Source organism: Lycium ferocissimum, unplaced genomic scaffold, assembly GCF_029784015.1.
Source record: "Lycium ferocissimum isolate CSIRO_LF1 unplaced genomic scaffold, AGI_CSIRO_Lferr_CH_V1 ctg1030, whole genome shotgun sequence".
Taxonomy (NCBI): Eukaryota; Viridiplantae; Streptophyta; class Magnoliopsida; order Solanales; family Solanaceae; genus Lycium; species Lycium ferocissimum.
Genome location: NW_026713251.1, coordinates 90,563 through 112,169, shown reverse-complemented (window position 1 = coordinate 112,169; position 21,607 = coordinate 90,563).

Sequence of the window (21,607 nt, the reverse complement as noted above, 5' to 3'; positions counted from 1 at the left end):
CCACCATTGGGTTTGCCCCACCATCGACTCTACGGTGCCTCACTTTAAAGGAACATTTATAAGGCGAGACTATCCGCGGAATATAACATTAAAGAAAACAAGTGAGTGAAATCATGGACTTCATATATATGTTAACTTGTGCTTTGAAATCTTTAGAATATAGTTTCATAACTAAGGAATAGAATTAAAGACCAAAAACTAGTTTAACATTTTCATGCACTCGTTAGACTCTTGACTTAAGGCTCTTAGTCATGGAATCCTTCTTGTCATACTTACCATAGCCATGTTCTTTCCTTTACATCGTCGTTATCATTATCGTCATAGAAGTATTCTCGTTAAAGTAGTTACAACACTTATCGTTTAATAAACAAGGCACTAAAGAAAATCCGGGAACAGTGGGCCCACCTCGAGTCAAATGAGGTGGCGTACACAACTTACATATAATACGTGTCGTGACGTTACTTATGAAAGTCTTAGGGTAATCGGGTCTTATCCTTGCAAGTTCTAGGACATTTAGACATTTCTTTCACAATTCATGCACTTTTGGTTCAATCTTCCGAATGAATAGTAACTATTTTCAATCTCGGATTTCTAGGAAAGGGATTGTCCCCGAGGTACGTATTCCAGCCTACTACATCTAAGACATGCCAAGAAAGGAAGGGGAAACCTTACATACCTCTTTCCGCTCCTTTTGCTATTCCAACTTCAAGCTGCAAATCCGCCAAAATCTACAAATTGGTCATGTTTACCAAATATGATTAGTGCCTTTAGAATTAAAATCTTAAAATGACACTTGGCTACCGAAATTTCGGCAGCACTTCCCCTGTAAATACTCCATCCCACCAAGTCCGACTTGGCCAATTTCAACCAACGACAATCCGGGAATTCAACCCGGCCAAACTAACAACACTATAACAACAACCATACCAACAATCTCCATATTCAATTCAAGTTACATTACAACAACTCAATCAATATGCTACTTTCTTCAAAACCTTCCAACTCTAATGAAAACAATAATAATCTTATAATACATATTCCAACAACACCATACTAATATCATTGTCTTTCATTCATGTAAAAACATAATATTCAATTTTCATAAACTTCAACCACAAGCCTCCAACTATTATAATTTCTCTAGATCATTAAGCTTTTCATTCGCAATATAGAATCCACACACATCAACAATCCATTCTTTCAAATAAAATTGACTCATTTTCCTTTATTCCATACCACAACTACACGGCCAACATCATACATACACAACTACAACTTCTCCAAAATCATTCAACTTCCATTACTAACATAACATTTACAACAACAACCAAACATTAAATGAGGTAATTTAGCACATAATTTCTACACACACATACACACATGCACGGCCTCTCCCCATACTCTTGCTCTCCATAAATTTCACTCATTTTACACACTACATCATGCACAACATCCATAACATATAAGAAAAGATGAATTCTTACCTTCTTGCTTCAACTCTTCACTTAGCTATATTTTTGTAGCTTGCAAGAATATAAGTTTTTCTTGCTCCAAAACCCCTTCACCTTGCTAATCACCCTTCAAAGAATTGTTTGGCTATGAAGAACAAGTTGGGAACTCTCTCTTCTCTTTCTTTTTTTTTTTTCTCCTTCGGTTTCTTTCTCTTCCTCAAGGCCGAATGGCCATTTTTTTTTCCTTTCTTTTTCTTGTTCTCTTCCCTCTTGAAATTTCTAGAGACTTTTTAATAATAAAGATGACTTCCTATGTATAAATATATAAGTCTTCCACCAATTTTTCATATTTATAAATGGTCCCTCAATTTAGTCACATGCCTCCTTTCTTCCCCTCTCTAGAAAATTCATCCATTTTCTTGGATTTTCTTAAAATAAATAAAGAAGACCTAATGTCTTCCTTTGTAAGATTTAGTCCACATGTCCTCATAATTTGTAATTAGCCCCCACTAATTAATAGAAATGTGGACATATGCTACACATGCCACACGGCCAACTTGGAACTTTCCGAAATTTTTTCTTGAACACTTGTAAAATTACCATTTTACCCTTAGACTCTCTTAATAATTCCGCTTCTAAATTCTTCGTAAGCAACTCATATGCCAAGCAAAACAAAATAAGGCCTTGCTTGTTGTCCTCCCGCGATTGTCTTGAATTATCTGATTGCACAAAAATGCGGGATATAACAGGGAATACGAAGTTTGAGATGGGCTCTCACTCTGAGACTCGACCTGAGCCCTGGTAGCTCGCTGAGTTTGGCTAGCAACCTCACCAGCCACTCCCTTGCCCTTCTGGGCGCTGTAGCTTTCTTGCGAGGCATCGCTGAAATCAGAACAAATTATTAGAAGGCAATTTCTTAACACACAGCTCTATCGCACGATCTAAGAAAGAAAGAATGACAATTTCCTAAATGTTCTGCAGCCTCCTGTTTATAAGTGTGGTGCACAACACACCTATAAACAAGACTCAACTAGACACGGTCTGTAGACAACCCTAGGACGGAACTGCTCTGATATCACTTCTGTCACGACCGAACCGATGAGTCGTGACAAGTATCTGATCTCTATTGATCAAGCACCCCTCTACTCGCACCTGAACATCACTGAATAACTGGGTGACCCATATGACTTATAACTGAACCATGCCGACCCATATAAGAACAACATCAAGAACTATCAACCATCTGTGCATATAGGCATGTATATATGTGTGGGAAAGAACAGTGCAAGCCGACTAGGCCGCTACCTATGTTGTACACAAAAGAATGGGAGCTGACAAGGCTACATCACGTACCAACTACACATAACTATCTACAGACCTCTAATTGAGCAGAAAGCTGTAGAAAGGCGGGACAGGGCCCCGCCATACCCATATATATACATATACATCTCAAAATGGCATACAAAATAGACTACAGCTCCGGATCAAGTGGAGCGCACTGACTGTCGCTGAGTGGAAGTCCTACTGAGCTGGACCGCCTGTCTGTCTACCTGAACCTATGGGCATGAACGCAGCCCCCGAGCAATAGGGGAGTCAGTACGAAAAATGTACCGAGTATGTAAGGCATAAGAACAACATAAACATAGAAATCACGAAGAATGTCTGAAACATAAAAGCTAAACTCAATATCTGAAAGTGCCTCTGCGGCGGATGCTATGCATGCTCTTTTTAAAAAAAAACATCTTATACATACGTGTATATATATAGTATACTGCCCGGCCATATAGGCGTGCTGTTATCATCATCTCATACTTCCCGGCCATATAGGTACGGTGTTATCATCATCTCATACTGCCCAGCCATATAGGGCGGTGTTATCATCATCTCATACTGCCCGGCCATATAGGCGCGGTGTAAGAAAATAGCTGTACATATATATAAACGCATGAAAGACTCGGAATAGGATACTCTGAACTACTCTGAGCAACATAAGATTTCTGGAAGCCATAGATATAAGACATAAGAGGTCAAGGATAAGCTAAATCATATACCATCTAGGAGTAGAGTCTTTAGAACTCGCTTGCTTATTCTTTTCATTCATAAGATAAGAATCATGCCAAAAAGAATAGAAGGAACAGCCTTAACATACCTTGAGGCGTATCTAGTCGTCCAACATCTACATCCCGAACTCGTAAGTCTACAATCAAGGTAACATATGCCACCATTAGATCATTTACCTTACTTACTAACCAATTTAAGTATGAAAAGAGCTTAACGTATTGTGGACAACATCTCTCTTGTAAACTTAACAATCCTTCAACTTCCAATTCAATTCAACATCAACAACAATATCAATACTTACATACCAAAATATAATCAAATCTATCCCAAATCATCGCTCAAAACAGCTCTTAACCCTAACTTTACCCTCATCCAACTTACCACTTCCTTAACTATATTTCCTTTACTTAAAAACCACTAAAACTCTTGATAATTAACTCAAACACAAAGGTAGGAATCATATACATACCTTGAGGGGTCTAGGATTCCAAGAATCAAACTTCAACTCCAATTCCAAAGCTTAACAACTTCAATAAAACCCTAAGAACAACCTTCTTCTTCACTAGCTCGGGTTTTAGGGGGCTCGGATCTTGCTAGAATTCCTCCAATATGATGGAAAATGTTGAGGGTAAATATTTTAGGGCTTTCTCTGATTTGGGACTGAGAAAATAAGAAATAATGTCGCGGGACTAGATATATATAGATGGATCAAGAAGGTTCCAGCGGTGCGAGTCGACGAGCAGGGTCGACGACTCGTCGATGTGCTCCGTCGACCTGCCACCTAAAAGTTCAGAGGCGACATCTTGTTGACGGCGACCAACGATGGCTCATCGACGTGCCGACGGCCTGTCAATGGCGACTGGTTTCTGCAGACTTTCCTGAGTCGTTCCAACTTGCGTCAATTCGATTCGGTTAACTTCTAATCCTATCGTATCGCAAAGAACGCATACTTATACTTTGGTACACGCAAGGTAAGGCACTTATTATCTCAAAAGTTCTGGTATGGATCTCCATTGTTATATCCCGTATTTTGTACATTGGGATAATCCGAGCTAACTGTGATAAGTTAAGGACAAGACTATTCCGGGGTACGAGGTAGAGACTTGTGACCTCCGATATTATTTTAAGGCATAAGTTGCTTATGATTTTATTGGCATGAAATATTAAGAAAAATTTGGGGTTAAAAGTGAATATTGGAAAGTTATTAATTCATGACACCAAAGGGCCAAGTGGCCGTGCAATATGGGTGTGGGCCATGGTCTACATGGATGCATAATATATGTAGTTAAAAGATGACAAATTAATCATCTTCATCATATTCACCCCTTAAGAAGCTTGGATAACCTTGGAGAAAAATAAGAGAAGCCATTCGGCCATGGCAATAGCCGAACAAGGTCCATGAAGAAGTGATCAAAAAATATTCTCTTCTAGCAATTCAACCAATTGGAAGGTCCTCTATAACGTGGAGTGGTCATTGGGGCAAGCAAACCATTCATTTTTGCAATCACAAACTCTAGCCAAGTTGAAGAACTAAGTGGAAAAGGTAAGGATTAATCTTCTTTTACATGTGTTATGGATGGTTTGTACATGTTGTGGTGTGTAGAAATGAATGAAATTCATGAAATTATGAGGTTGATGTTGTAGCCGAATAGGGGTTGTTTTGGGTAGGGCATGGTGAATTGATTTTACTTAGTATTTTGGTTGTTGTGTTGTGGATTCTATGATGCAAATGAAGGTTTAATGATTCAAGTTGAAGTTATAATCGTTTGTGCGCTGTTTTAGAAGCCAATGTGATTCTAATATAGTTTCTTGAATTTATGAGAATGATGTTGTTAACGTGTGGATTGTTGGTGTAGTTCATGAATTTGGAAGAAAGAAATGTGTTGTTGTTGTTCCTATTGGAGTTTGGAAGATTTCGGGTGGCATTGTATATTGGTTGGGTTGTTTTGAATATTGTGCGGATTGTTTAAAGTGTTCTTGAGTCTTGTTTGAATGGTTTCGGATTAATACTTGAATGTGTGAGCATTGATGTTGGATTGAATGTAAATGGAATGTTGTCGAATTATGTAAAAAGAGTTACTAACGTTAGAATGCGTTTTGAATTGATTGTTGATGTTGCTAATATGATTATTGGTATTGTTGTTGATGATTTGGCCGAGTTGAATTCTCGGGGTTGTTGAATTTATAGGGAACCGCTGCCCAAATTTACGTAGATAAAGTGCTAGTTTGGGATGGAATCCCTAAGTATCTATAGCTAATGTTTGGTATATAATGACGTTGTAGTAGATCTTGGGAAGCCCGAGACTTAAGTTCGGATTAGCTTAGGAAGCGGACGAGGTATGTAAAGCTTACCCTTCTTTCTTTTGGCATGTCTTAGATGTAAGTAAGATACGGTACGAGCCTTGGGGTAACTCCATTCTTAAGATCCGAGCATGTATACGATTCTTATTCACTTCTTGATGATAGCATTCTTAATATAGTCATATTATGGTTCTTATGTCTTTTGTATGATTGGTTATTAAATGTTGCATAAAGAGTTTTGTTCCGAAAAGATTCTATGTCGGATAAGGTCCCTAACTTTCATAGAAGGGCTCGGATCGCTTCGATATGTTCGTAGAAGGTTCTATAACGTATAATGTCCCTAACTTTCATATACGGTCTCGGATTGCTAAGACATGTTCGTAGAGGATTCCATAATGAATAATGACGTAACTTTCCTAGGCGGGCTCGGATTGGCTTGATACATGTTTATGATCCATGAGACGTTATGTGACATATTTCGTAGTGATATTTCAAGAGTCCTAAGTGTGACTATTATTCGGATACTCGAGCGTTGATTTGTCTACTTATCTATTGAGTCTGGATTGATGATTTGTATGCATGTGGCTTCTCACTACTCTGTTCGTGCAAGCCTCAATATGTCTTTCACCAAGTCCCGGGCCGCGTAAATGTGCACAGTTCACTGCATTGTTCACCGAGTCCCTCACTAGAGGGCCCGGTACGGTACATATGTGATGATATGATGATGGCGCCAGCCCACAGGATGGGCCGAGTATGATATACATGATGGAGACATGATCTCATTCACCGAGTCCCTCACTAGAGGGCCGGGTACGGTATATATATGATTACTTCACCGAGTCCCTCACTAGAGGGCCGGGTACGGTATATATATGATTACTTCACCGAGTCCCTCACTAGAGGGCCGGGTACGGTATATATATATATATGATGACATGATGGTATGATGACATGATGATATGATGATCTTATTTACCGAGTCCCTCACTAGAGGGCCGGGACACGATATATATGCATATGTACATGATGATTATTCACTTATGGCTCTAAGTCCCATGATGAACTGGATATGATATCGATACGCATGATTTATGTTTCAGAGGCAAGCCTTATGATTTTCTATGCTCCTGATTTCAGTATGATCCTGTTCTTGTATTTCATGCTTTACATGCTCAGTACATATTCCGTACTGACCCCCTTTCTTCGGGAGGCTGCGTTTCATGCCGCGCAGGTGTACACAGATGGGTAGAGGATGTTAGTAGAAGACGTTCCAGCTGGATTGGCGAGCTCCATTTCCTCCCGGAGTGCTGCCAAGTCATGAGTATCTATGTTACGGTATTTTGAGTTATGTTAGAGACTTTGCAGACAGAGTTACGTATATGACATGTCAGTCTTGTAAGCGGCTCTGTAAGCCGATGTATCATTATGCATTATGTTACAGATTTCATATATTTACAGATTTTTCTTGATTTGAGAAAGACGAAAAGCATGTTTTGGTAAAGTTTACATTATGCATTCATTTCATGATTTAGGGGCCCAGTATGATTATGAGTATCGCGAGAATCAGCGGGTTCGCTCGGCCCTAAGTAAGGGTCGGGTGCCCATCATGCCCTATCGGAAGTTGGGGTGTGACAAATTAGTATCAGAGCAGTTCGTCCTAGGGATTGTCGCAAAGTCGTGTCCGGTAGAGTCCTGTTTATGGTGTGAAGCGCGCCACATTTATAAACGAGGAGGCTACGGGGCATCTAGGGTGGTTACTCTTCTTTCACATACGAGATCGTGCCATAGAGCCAAGTCATAGGGAATGAGATTCCTTATACTAACCTTTGATTTCAGCAGAAGAATGGCATTGACAGGAGGAAATGACTAGCGATATTGGAAGTTACAAAGCACGCAGGTAAGTAAAGGTATGAAAGATATATGTCGGGTAAGATATTGAAGTACGATTGAAATACAAGTTGAAGATTAAAAGGGAAAGTAAACAAGAAAGTGTAACAGATGCAGATTGAGTTGAACAAGAATATACGAGGTAAGTCCATCATTTCCGTACTGCTGTTGATATTGGGAGCCCTGTGTGGCTGTGATATGATATGATATACATATATACATATGTTGGCCCTGTGAGGCATTGTTGGTATTTCCTGCGTGCAGGTTTTGAGATAGTAACAATTACGGAGGGAAACTACGCAAAATTTTCCTAGAAGTAAAGAGAGCATGAGATATAGGTTTGCAATATGTCTTGAAAGGTCGTGCCAGTAGTAATGATAAGATTTGACTAAGCTACGAGTACGGCTAACATCGAGAAAGAAGTTAATTGTTGAATTGAGGATAAAAATAATTAGAAGGTCGATATCGATATGGTAAAAGAATTTGGAGAGGGCTTGTAATCCTAAGAGATGATTTAGAAAAGGGCTGGTAAACCTTGATAGAGAGCTATATTAAGGTACCAACTGAATTGATAAGCAGGGATGAATTATAACGAGCTTATAGTTAAAGAAGTAATAGTATGATTAAGACAAGAGTATAGGGGAAAAGAATGGTGATGGATATGAATGTATTGATAAGACAGCTTGTGAGATATTAAGAATAAAGTTGATCAGAAAGGGTAAAGGGTTAAGAAGTGTTACATTACAGGATTGATTACGAATAAGATATAATGAGGATTGTTATGAAAATAAGTAAAGCCTAGTGAGAAAGTGGCCAAAGCTATGATGTGATCTATGTAGCTAGGATATAAAGGCAAGTGTGAAACGAAAAAGCGAGCTATAGAACGAATAAGGAAGGCTTATCAAGTTCTGTAGGGAAAGTTTGGAATAAGGGTTATGTAATAACGGAAATGATAGTGAGCATAAGAAAAGAAAGGGTAATTGGAAGAAGGAAATAAGAAGAAAGCGAGATAACAGTGTATTAATAGACCATGACATGGGTAGCCAAGGACGCGAGTACTAAAAGTGACGGGATTGTGAAAGACTCGGTTACAGAAAGGATGAGGAACGAGGTAAAATGAGAGTAGAAATCCAAAGGCTGATAACTAGGTATTTATGAATAACGACGATCAAGGTGTATTCCTCACCATTAGGAATCTGGAAGTCTAGGACGGAAAGTAGTCGTATCCATAGGTGAAAGGTGAATATTGAGGATTGAAAAGGGCTAAAATAGTAATTGTGGAGTCAGAAGAGTAAGAGACCCTTTCTAATTCGGAGGGAGATGTGTTATGAGAACGTTTCGAAATCTGTTAAGACTTCAACTTACTCCAGATTATGTGACGAAGGTCATACGGTGAGATGGACGCGATCATACTAGCATTAACGCACCGGATTTTAATAGAGTTTCAAGGTTAAGCGTGCTGGAGTGAGAGAAATTTTTAGGATGGGTGACCCCCTGGGAAGTATTCAGAAAGTCTTACAAATTCAGACATAAGAAGCAAATGAGAAGCTAGAGTAGCGTAAGGGAAATTAGAGTATGCGGCGTGGGCAGAAACCCTAAGAGGTCGCGTAGGACGAGGTGGATTAGACCGGTAAAGAGAAAGAAGGTGCACCACAGCTCTAGAAGCAGGGTAAGTTGAATGGCGTTTGGGAATATTTTGTAAGAGAGATAGTAGAAATTATATATGTATATAGGTATGCACCTGATATCTCATACATGGCTATATCAGCGGATATGTGTATTCCGGCAACCAACGTTGCGGTATATGGAAGGCATTAATCGGACAGGGTAACGAAGTTCAAGTAAAAAGAAAAATAAAGGGCACGAATGTTCTTGTCACACCCTTAATCCGATAGGGTGTGATGGGCACCCGACCCTTACGTAGGGCCGAGCGAACCCGCAGACTTCCGTAATACTCATACTGGGCCCGCAAAACATAACATAAGCACGTTACGAAAAAAAAAATTTGAAAACAAACATGCCTTTCATCATTTTTTTTTAAATCAAATAAAGCTAGCATCGTATGAAATCTGTAAACATATGAGGTTCATAACATCATAACCTATCATATGAGCTGACATTAACCGGTGTGGAATTGGCCTAAACCAATGTGGGATTTGCCTAAACCAAAGGTGGAATTTGCCTCACCACTGGGTTTGCCCCACCATTAGGTTTGCCCCACCACCGACTCCGATTCTAACTGATCGTATTCCAGAATACATACATATAACATATAATCATACTCGGGGGTCGGAAAGGTAGTCACAAATTAGTATCAGAGTAGTTCGTCCTAGGGGTTGTCTGCAAAGTCGTGTCCAATAGAGTCTTGTTTATGGTGTGTAGCGCGCCACACTTATAAACAGGAGGCTACGGGGCATCTAGGGTGGTTACTCTTCTTTCACATCTGAGATCGTGCCATAGAGCCAAGTCATAGGAGATGGGACTCCTTACCTAATTTGTGATTGCGAGTGAAGAATGACAACGATAGAAGAAAGTGATTGATGATGTTGGAAGCCACAAAGTACGCAGTAAGTAAAGGTATGAAAGATATATGTTGGCAAAGATATTGAACTTACGATTGAAATACAAGTTGAAGACTAAAGGGGAAAAGTAAACAAGAAAGTGTAACGAGTGCCGTTTGAGTTGGGCATACGAGGTATGTTTATCATTTGTGTACTTCTTTTTGATGATATTGAGAGCCCTGTGTGTGTTTGTGATATGATATGATATATGTACATATGTTGGCCCCGTGAGGCATTGTTGGTATTTTACGTATACGAGTTTTGAGATAGTAAGGAATATAGAGGAAACTCTCCGAAATTTTCCCGAAATAAAGAGAAAATGAGATGTAGGTTTGTAACGCGACCTAAAGGCCGTGTCCACCGTAATGGTAAGATTTGAGTAAGTTGCGAGAACGGCCGACATCGAGAAAGAAGTTAATTACTAAATTAAGGATAAGAATAATTAGAAGGTCGATATCGACAGGATAAAAGAAATTGGAAAAGGGCTTGTGGCACTAAGAAATGATAATCTTGATGAAGTGTTATTTGGATAAGCAAGAATGAATTATGACGAGTTATAGTTAAAAGAAGTAATAGTATGATTAAGACAAGAGTGCAGAGGAAAAGAAATGTGACGGATATGAACGTATGGATAAGACCGCTGGTGAAACGTCAAGGATAAAATTGGCTAGAAAAGGAAATAAGAGGAAAGCGAGATAACGGTGTAGTAATAGCCCATGACATGTGCACCAAGGATACAAGTACTATAAGTGACGGGACGGTGAAAGACTCGGCTATAGAAAGGATGAGGAACGAGATAGAATGAGAACATTCCGGGATCCGTTAAGACTTTGACTTATTTCAGATTATGTGATAAAGATCATACGGTGAAGTGGACGCGATCCTACTAGCATTAAAGCATCGTATTCCATCGAAGTTTCAAAGTTAAGCGTGCTGGAGTGAGAGCAATTTTAGGATGGGTGACCCCCCTGGGAAGTTTTCTGAAAGTTCTACAAATTCAGACGTAAGAAGCAAATGGGAAATTAGAGTAACCTAAGGAAAAATTAGAGTCTGCAGAGTGGGCAGGAACCCTAAGAGGCCGCGTAGAACGGGGCGGATTAGACCGGTGAAAAGAAAGAAAGTGCACCACAGTTTTAGAACTAGGGTGAGTTTGAGTAGCGTTTGGAAATATTTTGCAAACGAAATGCTAGTAACTATGTATATATAGAGGTGTGTATGTGACATTCCGTACGTGACCAAATCAGTGTATTCCGGCGACCAACGTGGCAGTATGTGGGAGACACGAATCGGACAGGATAACAAAGTTCAAGTGTGAAAAGGAAAAACAAACTATAGAACAAATAAGGAGGGGTTTGAGTTAAAGATTAAGAGACGACACGAGATAATGTGCCTAGAATACCACAAGTTGAGTAAAGGGAATTACAAGAAGGAAAAGTTTAAATCGAGATCCTTAAGACCCCATACGACTAGTTGAACATTCGAGGACGAATGTTCTAAAGGGGGAAAGGATGTTATACTCCGTACTTTGTACGTTGGAATATTCTAAGTCGGTTGCGACAAGTTAAGGATAAGGTGGTAATTTTTTTCCGATTTTGTTAAAAGTGCATAAGTTGCATATTCATCTTTTATTGGTATGGAGTATTAAGGGTAAAATTGGAATAAGGAAATTTGGGGTCAAAAGTGAATTATGAAAAGTTAAGCATTTCATGAGAATTTGGGGCTAGAAGTGAAATTTTGGAAAAAGAATATTTCATGAAAATGGCCACATGTGGCCATGTGTGAGATGTGGGCCATAGGGCCACTTGTGCAAATTATATATGATGAAAAAGATGACAAGGTAAGACAAATTATTCATCTTTTATTACTTAAGAAAAGTCTAGAAAATTGGAGAAAAAAAGAAGGAACTAGCAAGCCACACCCCTATATATATATATATATATATGGACATGTGATGGAAAAAGCAAGACAATTTATCATTTTCCACTCAAGAAAGTTCAAGAAACATGGAGGAAAAAAATGAAAGGCCATTCGGCCATGAAGGAGAAAAAGAGGAGACCAAAAATCTTCTCCAAAAAAATTATTTCTTCTAGGTTTCCTACTAATTGGAAGGTCCTAATCAACATGGAGTGGTTGTTGGAGCAAACAAATCCTTGGTTCTTGCAAATCTCAACCCTAGCCAAGTTGAAGAACAAAGTGGAAAAAGGTGAGGTTTAATCTTCTTTACATGACTTGTGGATGATTTGTGTATGTTGTGAAGTGTGGAAATGAATGAAAATCATGAAAATAGGGATGTTGAAGTGTAGCCGTGTGTGTGTGTTTGGCCGTGTGTATGTAGAGTGGTGATGGAGTGATGGATTAATTGTATTCAACATGTTTGTGTGTTGTTGTAATGTGTAGAAAATGGATGAAATTCATGGAAATATGGAAGTTGGTATGTGGCCGTGCATATGTGTTATTTGTATAATATGATGAACTAATTTTATTTAGCATGATTTGGTTGTTGTTGCATGGATTCCATAATGAGAATGATGGTTTATAGATTTAAATGGAAGTTGGAATCGTTTGTAGGTTGTTGGAGAAGATAATGTAATTTTAATATAGTTCTTGTATTATTGTGGTTAATGTTGTTAATGTATGGAATGTTGGTATAGTTTGTGAATTTGGCGGAAAGAAATGTATTGTTGTTGTTCTTAGGGAAATTTGAAGTTTCGGGTGGAGTAGAGCATTAATTGGGTTGTTTGAAATATTGTGCGGATTGTTGGAAACGTTCTTGAATCGTGTTTGAATGGTTTTGGATTGGTATTTGAATATGCGATCGTTGATATTAGTTTGAATGTATGAAGTTGAATTGAATATGCATGAATGTTGTCGAATTATGTAGAAAGGAGTTATTAATGCGTTTGGAATTGCTTGTGGATATTGTTGATGTGGTTGTTGGTATTGTTGTTGGATATTTGGCCGAGTTGAATTCTCGGGGTGTTGAATTCTGAGGGGAGGTGCTTTGCAAATTTTTGTAAATAAAGTGCGAGTTTAAAATGGGATTCCGAGGTGCCTATGACTAATGTTTGGTGTCTAATGACGTGTTGTAGATTTTGAGAAGCCAAGACTTGAGTTTGGATTAGCTTAGGAAGCAACCAAGGTATGTAAAGCTTACCTTTCCTTCTTTTGGCATGTCTTAGATATGGCTAGGTTGCGATATCTTTGTGAGCTTCGGGGTAATTCTATTCTTAAAAATCCGAGCACGTTTATGAGTCGTATTTGCTTTCGATGTTGGCATCCTTATATGGTTAAGCTATGGTTTATACGTCTTTTGTATGACTAAGTTTCAAAAGTTGCATAAAAGTTGGTCTTTAAAAAAAAAAAAAAAGAGTTTTGTTCCTAAACAATTCCGAAAACTACGAACGTCCGTAACTTTCAAAAACAGAACCGGATGGCCTTGATATGCTCAAAAATGATTCCATGATGTATGACGACTATGTTTTCCATAGGCGGGCCCGGCTCGGGTCGACACCCGTTCGTGGGTCCCGCGACTTTCCATATGTACTTCTGACGATTTTCGAAAGGATATGATATGAATATTATTCCGATTTCAAGTACGATCAGTTTACTTATCTTTGAGTTTGTAATAATGATACGGTAACATATGATGACTATGATTTTCGCAGGCGGGCCCGGATGGGGCTGACGCTCGTCCGTGGGTCCCGCGATCTTCTTCTGTACAATTCTGATGGTTTTTGAAAGAATTCAATATGACTACCTTTCCGACCCCCGAGTATGATTATATGTTATATGTATGTATTCTGGAATACGATCAGTTAGAATCGGAGCCGGTGGTGGGGCAAACCCAATGGTGGGGCAAACCCAGTGGTGAGGCAAATTCCACACTGGTTTAGGCAAATCCCACATTGGTTTAGGCCAATCCCACACCGGTTAATGTCAGCTCATATGATAGGTTATGATGTTATGAACCTCATATGTTTACAGATTTCATACGATGCTAGCTTTATTTGATTTTTAAAAAAAAAAATGATGAAAGGCATGTTTGTTTTCAAAAAAAAAAAAAAATCGTAAAGTGCTTATGTTATGTTTTGCGGGCCCAGTATGAGTATTACGGAAGTCTGCGGGTTCGCTCGGCCCTAGGTAAGGGTCGGGTGCCCATCACACCCTATCGGATTAAGGGTGTGACAGTTACAAGGCAAGCTGATGCTGTTTTCACTACAGGTTAAGCTTGGAAAGTTCTAGTACAAGGATATTTGGAAAAGAAAGAAAGTGAGTAGATGGAAGGCAAGGGGATCAAAATGTCGGAATAAAAGTGTCGCCTAACTGAGATCGGAAATACGGACATAGGGCAAAGTATAATCGGATAATAATATAAGTACACCCTTAAGGGGGGAAGCGGGTGCGAGAGATGCAAGTGTAAGATGGAGACAATCGACACTACAATATATTGATACGGATGCTTGGGCTACAGGTAAGATTCCTTGATGAGACAAGTTAGTAGGATCTGGAAGCCAGCAATAAAGGGGTAGAAGTTAGGATGGTAATTGAGATAGTGCTGGGAATCATTTGTAAAGGCCGTGAACGATATGGCATTGGAAAGTGGGTGCCCATCATGCCCTATCGGAATATGTGAAGTAGAATGAACCAAGAGAAGGAAAGATCGTGACTAAGGTCGAGTATACTTTGTACAGGTCATACAAGGGTAGCTATGTTACCTATGAATATTTAGATGCTAGGGATGAGACCAAGCAAATACTTAATGAGAAAAGTTTGGATTCAGTAATAACAATATGGTTACGAAATTTTGGGTGCATTAAGGAAAGATGTAAAGATGGTTTAAGCTAAATTACCGAGATAGAGTTAGTACTGAGGACAAACAGGACATGGCTATGGTTGAACCAAAGACCGATCCCGACACCGGTTGTAAGATAGGAGAGGCGAAGACAAAATGAAACATAAGGATTAGTAAAGCCACTCTAAGGTATTTCTTGTGCTAATTGAGAACCTCCGCATATTCGTGTAAAGATTGCCACATAATGAGTGACCGGAAAGTTAAGAGCAAGATCTGAGCAAAGGGACAATAGAAGAGGTTGAATTAAAGATGAAGAAACCACACGAGACAATACGCCTAGGATGTTACAAGTTGCGTAAAGGGGGTCATAAGACGATTTAAGCAAGATGATCAGAACTAGCGGGCTATTAAAAGAGGGTGAATTTATGTGTCAAATTCTTTCAGGGTGATACCAGCTGATGATAGTTAAAGCAGGGGATGGCTATTAGCAGCTCAGAGACGACAGAAATCATATGACGACAATTGGCGTCGACACTTAGAATTTCGAATTGGCGAGTGGGTATGCTTGAAGATATCACCCATGAAAGGTGTAATGAGATTCAACAAGAAGGAGAAGTTTAACCCGAGATATATTGGGCCTTATTACATTGTTTGTAAGGTAAAAAGGTTGCGTACTAAAGACGTGATTTTTGTTAAGGTACTGTGGCGGAATAATGACAGGAAGGAGGTGACCTGGGAAGCTGAAGAGGAAATGAAGAATAAGTATCCCTACTTGTTCCCTATGCCTACAGGTGATCCAAATTCCTAAATTGGTTATGTGGACTGATGAATAAACTGTATGTGATAGCTACAAAAGGAACTTCCCCCGAAGTGCTCGTAAGACCCCGTAAGACTAGTTTAACATTCGAGGACGAATGTTCTAAAGGGGGGAAGGATGTTATATCCCGTATTTTGTACATTGGGATAATCCGAGCTAACTGTGATAAGTTAAGGACAAGACTATTCCGGGGTACGAGGTAGAGACTTGTGACCTCCGATATTGTTTTAAGGCATAAGTTGCTTATGATTTTATTGGAATGGAATATTAAGAAAAATTTGGGGTTAAAAGTGAATATTGGAAAGTTATTAATTCATGACACCAAAGGGCCAAGTGGTCAAATATGGGTGTGGGCCATGGTCCACATGGATGCATAATATATGTAGTTAAAAGATGACAAATTAATCATCTTCATCATATTCACCCCTTAAGAAGCTTGGAGAACCTTGGAGAAAAACAAGAGAAGCCATTCGGCCATGGCAATAGCCGAACAAGGTCCATGAAGAAGTGATCAAAAAATATTCTCTTCTAGCAATTCAACCAATTGGAAGGTCCTCTATAACGTGGAGTGGTCATTGGAGCAAGCAAACCATTCATTTTTGCAATCACAAACTCTAGCCAAGTTGAAGAACTAAGTGGAAAAGGTAAGGATTAATCTTCTTTTACATGTGTTATGGATGGTTTGTACATGTTGTGGTGTGTAGAAATGAATGAAATTCATGAAATTATGGTGTTGATGTTGTAGCCGAATAGGGGCTGTTTTGGGTAGGGCATGGTGAATTGATTTTACTTAGTATTTTGGTTGTTGTGTTGTGGATTCTATGATGCAAATGAAGGTTTAATGATTCAAGTTGAAGTTATAATCGTTTGTGGGCTGTTTTAGAAGCCAATGTGATTCTAATATAGTTTCTTGAATTTATGAGAATGATGTTGTTAACGTGTGGATTGTTGGTGTAGTTCATGAATTTGGAAGAAAGAAATGTGTTGTTGTTGTTCCTATTGGAGTTTGGAAGATTTCGGGTGGCATTGTATATTGGTTGGGTTGTTTTGAATATTGTGCGGATTGTTTAAAGTGTTCTTGAGTCTTGTTTGAATGGTTTCGGATTAATACTTGAATGTGTGAGCATTGATGTTGGATTGAATGTAAATGGAATGTTGTCGAATTATGTAAAAAGAGTTACTAACGTTAGTATCACACCCTTAATCCGATAGGGTGTGATGGGCACCCGACCCTTACCTAGGGCCGAGCGAACCCGCAGACTTCCGTAATACTCATACTGGGCTCGCAAAACATAACATAAGCACGTTACGAAAAAAAAAAATTTGAAAACAAACATGCCTTTCATCATTTTTTTTTTAAATCAAATAAAGCTAGCATCGTATGAAATCTGTAAACATATGAGGTTCATAACATCATAACCTATCATATGAGCTGACATTAACCGGTGTGGGATTGGCCTAAACCAATGTGGGATTTGCCTAAACCAGTGTGGAATTTGCCTCACCACTGGGTTTGCCCCACCATTGGGTTTGCCCCACCACTGGCTCCGATTCCAACTGATCATATTCCAGAATACATACATATAACATATAATCATACTCGCGGGGTCGGAAAGGTAGTCATATTGAATTCTTTCAAAAACCATCAGATTTGTACAGAAGAAGATCGCGGGACCCACGGACGAGCGTCGGCCATCCGGCCCGCTCGCGAAAATCATAGTCATCATATGTTACCGTATCATTATTACAAACTCAAAGATAAGTAAACCGATCGTACTTGAAATCGGAATAATAGTCATATCATATCCTTTCGAAAATCGTCGAAGTACATAAGGAAAGTCGCGGGACCCACGAACGGGTGTCGACCCGAGCCGGGCCCGCCTATGGAAAACATAGTCGTCATACATCATGGAATCATTTTTGAGCATATCAAGGCCATCCGGTTCTGTTTGTGAAAGTTACGGACGTTCGTAGTTTTCGGAATCGTTTAGGAACAAAACTCTTTTTTTTTTTAAAACCAACTTTTATGCAACTTTTGAAACTTAGTCATACAAAAGACGTATAAACCATAGTTTAACCATATAAGGATGCCAACATCAAAAGCAAATACGACTCATAAACGTACTCGGATTTTTAAGAATAGAATTACCCCCGAAGCTCACAGCATATCACAACCTAGCCATATCTAAGACATGCCAAAAGAAGGAAAGGTAAGTTTTACATACCTTGGTTGCTTCCTAAGCTAATCCAAACTCAAGTCTTGGCTTCTCAAAATCTACAACACGTCATTAGACACCAAACATTAGTCATAGGCACCTCGGAATCCCATTTTAAACTCGCACTTTATTTACAAAAATTTGGGCAAAGCACTTCCCAGTAAATTCAACACCCCGAGAATTCAACTCGGCCAAATATCCAACAACAATACCAACAACCACATCAACAATATCCCTAAGCAATTCCAAACGCATTAATAACTCCTTTCTACATAATTCGATAACATTCATGCATATTCAATTCAACTTCATACATTCAAACTAATATCAACGATCGCATATTCAAATACCAATCCAAAACCATTCAAACACGATTCAAGAACGTTTCCAACAATCCGCACAATATTTCAAACAACCCAATTAATGCTCTACTCCACCCGAAACTTCAAATTTCCATAAGAACAACAACAATACATTTCTTTCCGCCAAATTCACAAACTATACCAACATTCCATACATTAACAACATTAACCACAATAATACAAGAACCATATTAAAATTACATTATCTTCTTCAACAACCTACAAACGATTCCAACTTCCATTTAAATCTTTAAACCATCATTCTCATTATGGAATCCATGCAACAACAACCAAATCATGCTAAATAAAATTAGTTCATCATATTCTACAAATAACACATATGCACGGCCACATACCAACTTCCATATTTCCATGAATTTCATCCATTTTCTACACATTACAACAACACACAAACATGTTGAATACAATTAATCCATCACTCCATCACCACTCTACATACACACGGCCAAACACACACACGGCTACACTTCAACATCCCTATTTTCATGATTTTCATTCATTTCCACACACTTCACAACATACACAAATCATCCACAAGTCATGTAAAGAAGATTAAACCTCACCTTTTTCCACTTTGTTCTTCAACTTGGCTAGGGTTGAGATTTGCAAGAACCAAGGATTTGTTTGCTCCAACAACCACTCCATGTTGATTAGGACCTTCCAATTAGTAGGAAACCTAGAAGAAATAATTTTTTTGGAGAAGATTTTTGGTCTCCTCTTTTTCTCCTTCATGGCCGAATGGCCTTTCATTTTTTTCCTCCATGTTTCTTGAACTTTCTTGAGTGGAAAATGATAAATTGTCTTGCTTTTTCCATCACATGTCCATATATATATATATATATATATATATAGGGGTGTGGCCGGTTGCCCCTTCTTTTTTTTCTCCAATTTTCTAGACTTTTCTTAAGTAATAAAAGATGAATAATTTATCTTACCTTGTCATCTTTTTCATCATATATAATTTGCACAAGTTGCCCTATGGCCCACATCTCACACATGGCCACATGTGGCCATTTTCATGAAATATTCTTTTTTCAAAATTTCACTTCTAGCCCCAAATTCTCATGAAATGCTTAACTTTTCATAATTCACTTTTGACCCCAAATTTCCTTATTCCAATTTTACCCTTAATACTCCATACCAATAAAAGATGAATATGCAACTTATGCACTTTTAACAAAATCGAAAAAAACTTACCACCTTATCCTTAACTTGTCGCAACCGACTTAGAATATTCCAACGTACAAAGTACGAGGTATAACAGTTAGAATGCGTTTTGAATTGATTGTTGATGTTGTTAATATGATTGTTGGTATTGTTGTTGATGATTTGGCCGAGTTGAATTCTCGGGGTTGTTGAATTTATAGGGGAACTGCTGCCCAAATTTCTGTAGATAAAGTGCTAGTATGGGATGGAATCCCTAAGTATCTATAGCTAATGTTTGGTATATAATGACGTTGTAGTAGATCTTGGGAAGCCTGAGACTTAAGTTCGGATTAGCTTAGGAAGCAGACGAGGTATGTAAAGCTTACCCTTCTTTCTTTTGGCATGTCTTAGATGTAAGTAAGATACGATACGAGCCTTGGGGTAACTCCATTCTTAAGATCCGAGCATGTATACGATTCTTATTCACTTCTTGATGATAGCATTCTTAATATAGTCGTATTATGGTTCTTATGTCTTTTGTATGATTGGTTATTAAATGTTGCATAAAGAGTTTTGTTCCGAAAAGATTCTATGTCGGATAAGGTCCCTAACTTTCATAGAAGGGCTCGGATCGCTTCGATATGTTCGTAGAAAGTTCTATAATGTATAATGTCCCTAACTTTCATATACGGTCTCTGATTGCTATGACATGTTCGTAGAGGATTCCATAATGAATAATGCCGTAACTTTCCTAGGCGGGCTCGGATTGGCTTGATACATGTTTATGATCCATGAGACGTTATGTGACATATTTTGTAGTGATATTTCAAGAGTCCTAAGTGTGACTATTATTCAGATACTCGAGCGTTGATTTGTCTACTTATCTATTGAGTCTGGATTGATGATTTGTATGCATGTGGTTTCTTACTACTCTGTTCGTGCAAGCCTCAATATGTCTTTCACCGAGTCTCGGGCCGGGTATGTATTCGTGCACAGTTCACTGCATTGTTCACCGAGTCCCTCACTGGGGGCGGGTACGTACATATGTGATGATATGATGATGGCGCCGGCCCACGGGATGGGCCGAGTATGATATACATGATGGAGACATGATCTCATTCACCGAGTCCCTCACTGTAGGGTACGGTATATATATGATTACTTCACCGAGTCCCTCACTAGAGGGCCGGGTACGGTATATATATGATTACTTCACCGAGTACCTCACTGTAGGTCGGGTACGGTATATATATATATATATATATGATGACATGATGGTATGATGACATGATGATATGATGATCTTATTTACCGAGTCCCTCACTAGAGGGCCGGGACACGATATATATGCATATGTACACGATGATTATTCACTTATGGCTCTAAGTCCCATGATGAACTGGATATGATATCGATACGCATGATTTATGTTTCAGAGGCAAGCCTTATGATTTTCTATGCTCCTGATTTCAGTATGATCCTGTTTACTGTATTTCATGCTTTACATGCTCAGTACATATTCCGTACTGACCCCCTTTCTTCGGGGGGCTGCGTTTCATGCCGCGCAGGTGTACACAGATGGGTAGAGGATGTTAATAGAAGACGTTCCAGCTGGATTGGCGAGCTCCATTTCCTCCCGAGTCTTCTTGCCGAGTCATGAGTATCTATGTTATGGTATCTTGAGTTATGTTAGAGACTTTGCGAGACGAGTTACGTATATGACATGTCGTCTTGTAAGCGGCTCTGTGTCGATGTATCATTATGCATTATGTTACAGATTTCATATGTTTACAGATTTTCCTTGATTTGAGAAAGACGAAAAGCATGTTTTTGTAAAGTTTACATTATGCATTCATTTCATGATTTAAGGGCCCAGTATGATTATGAGTATCGCGAGAATCAGCGGGTTCGCTCAGCCCTAACTAAGGGTCGGGTGCCCATCATGCCCTATCGGAAGTTGGGGTGTGACATCCATGCTAAGGGTATAAACTA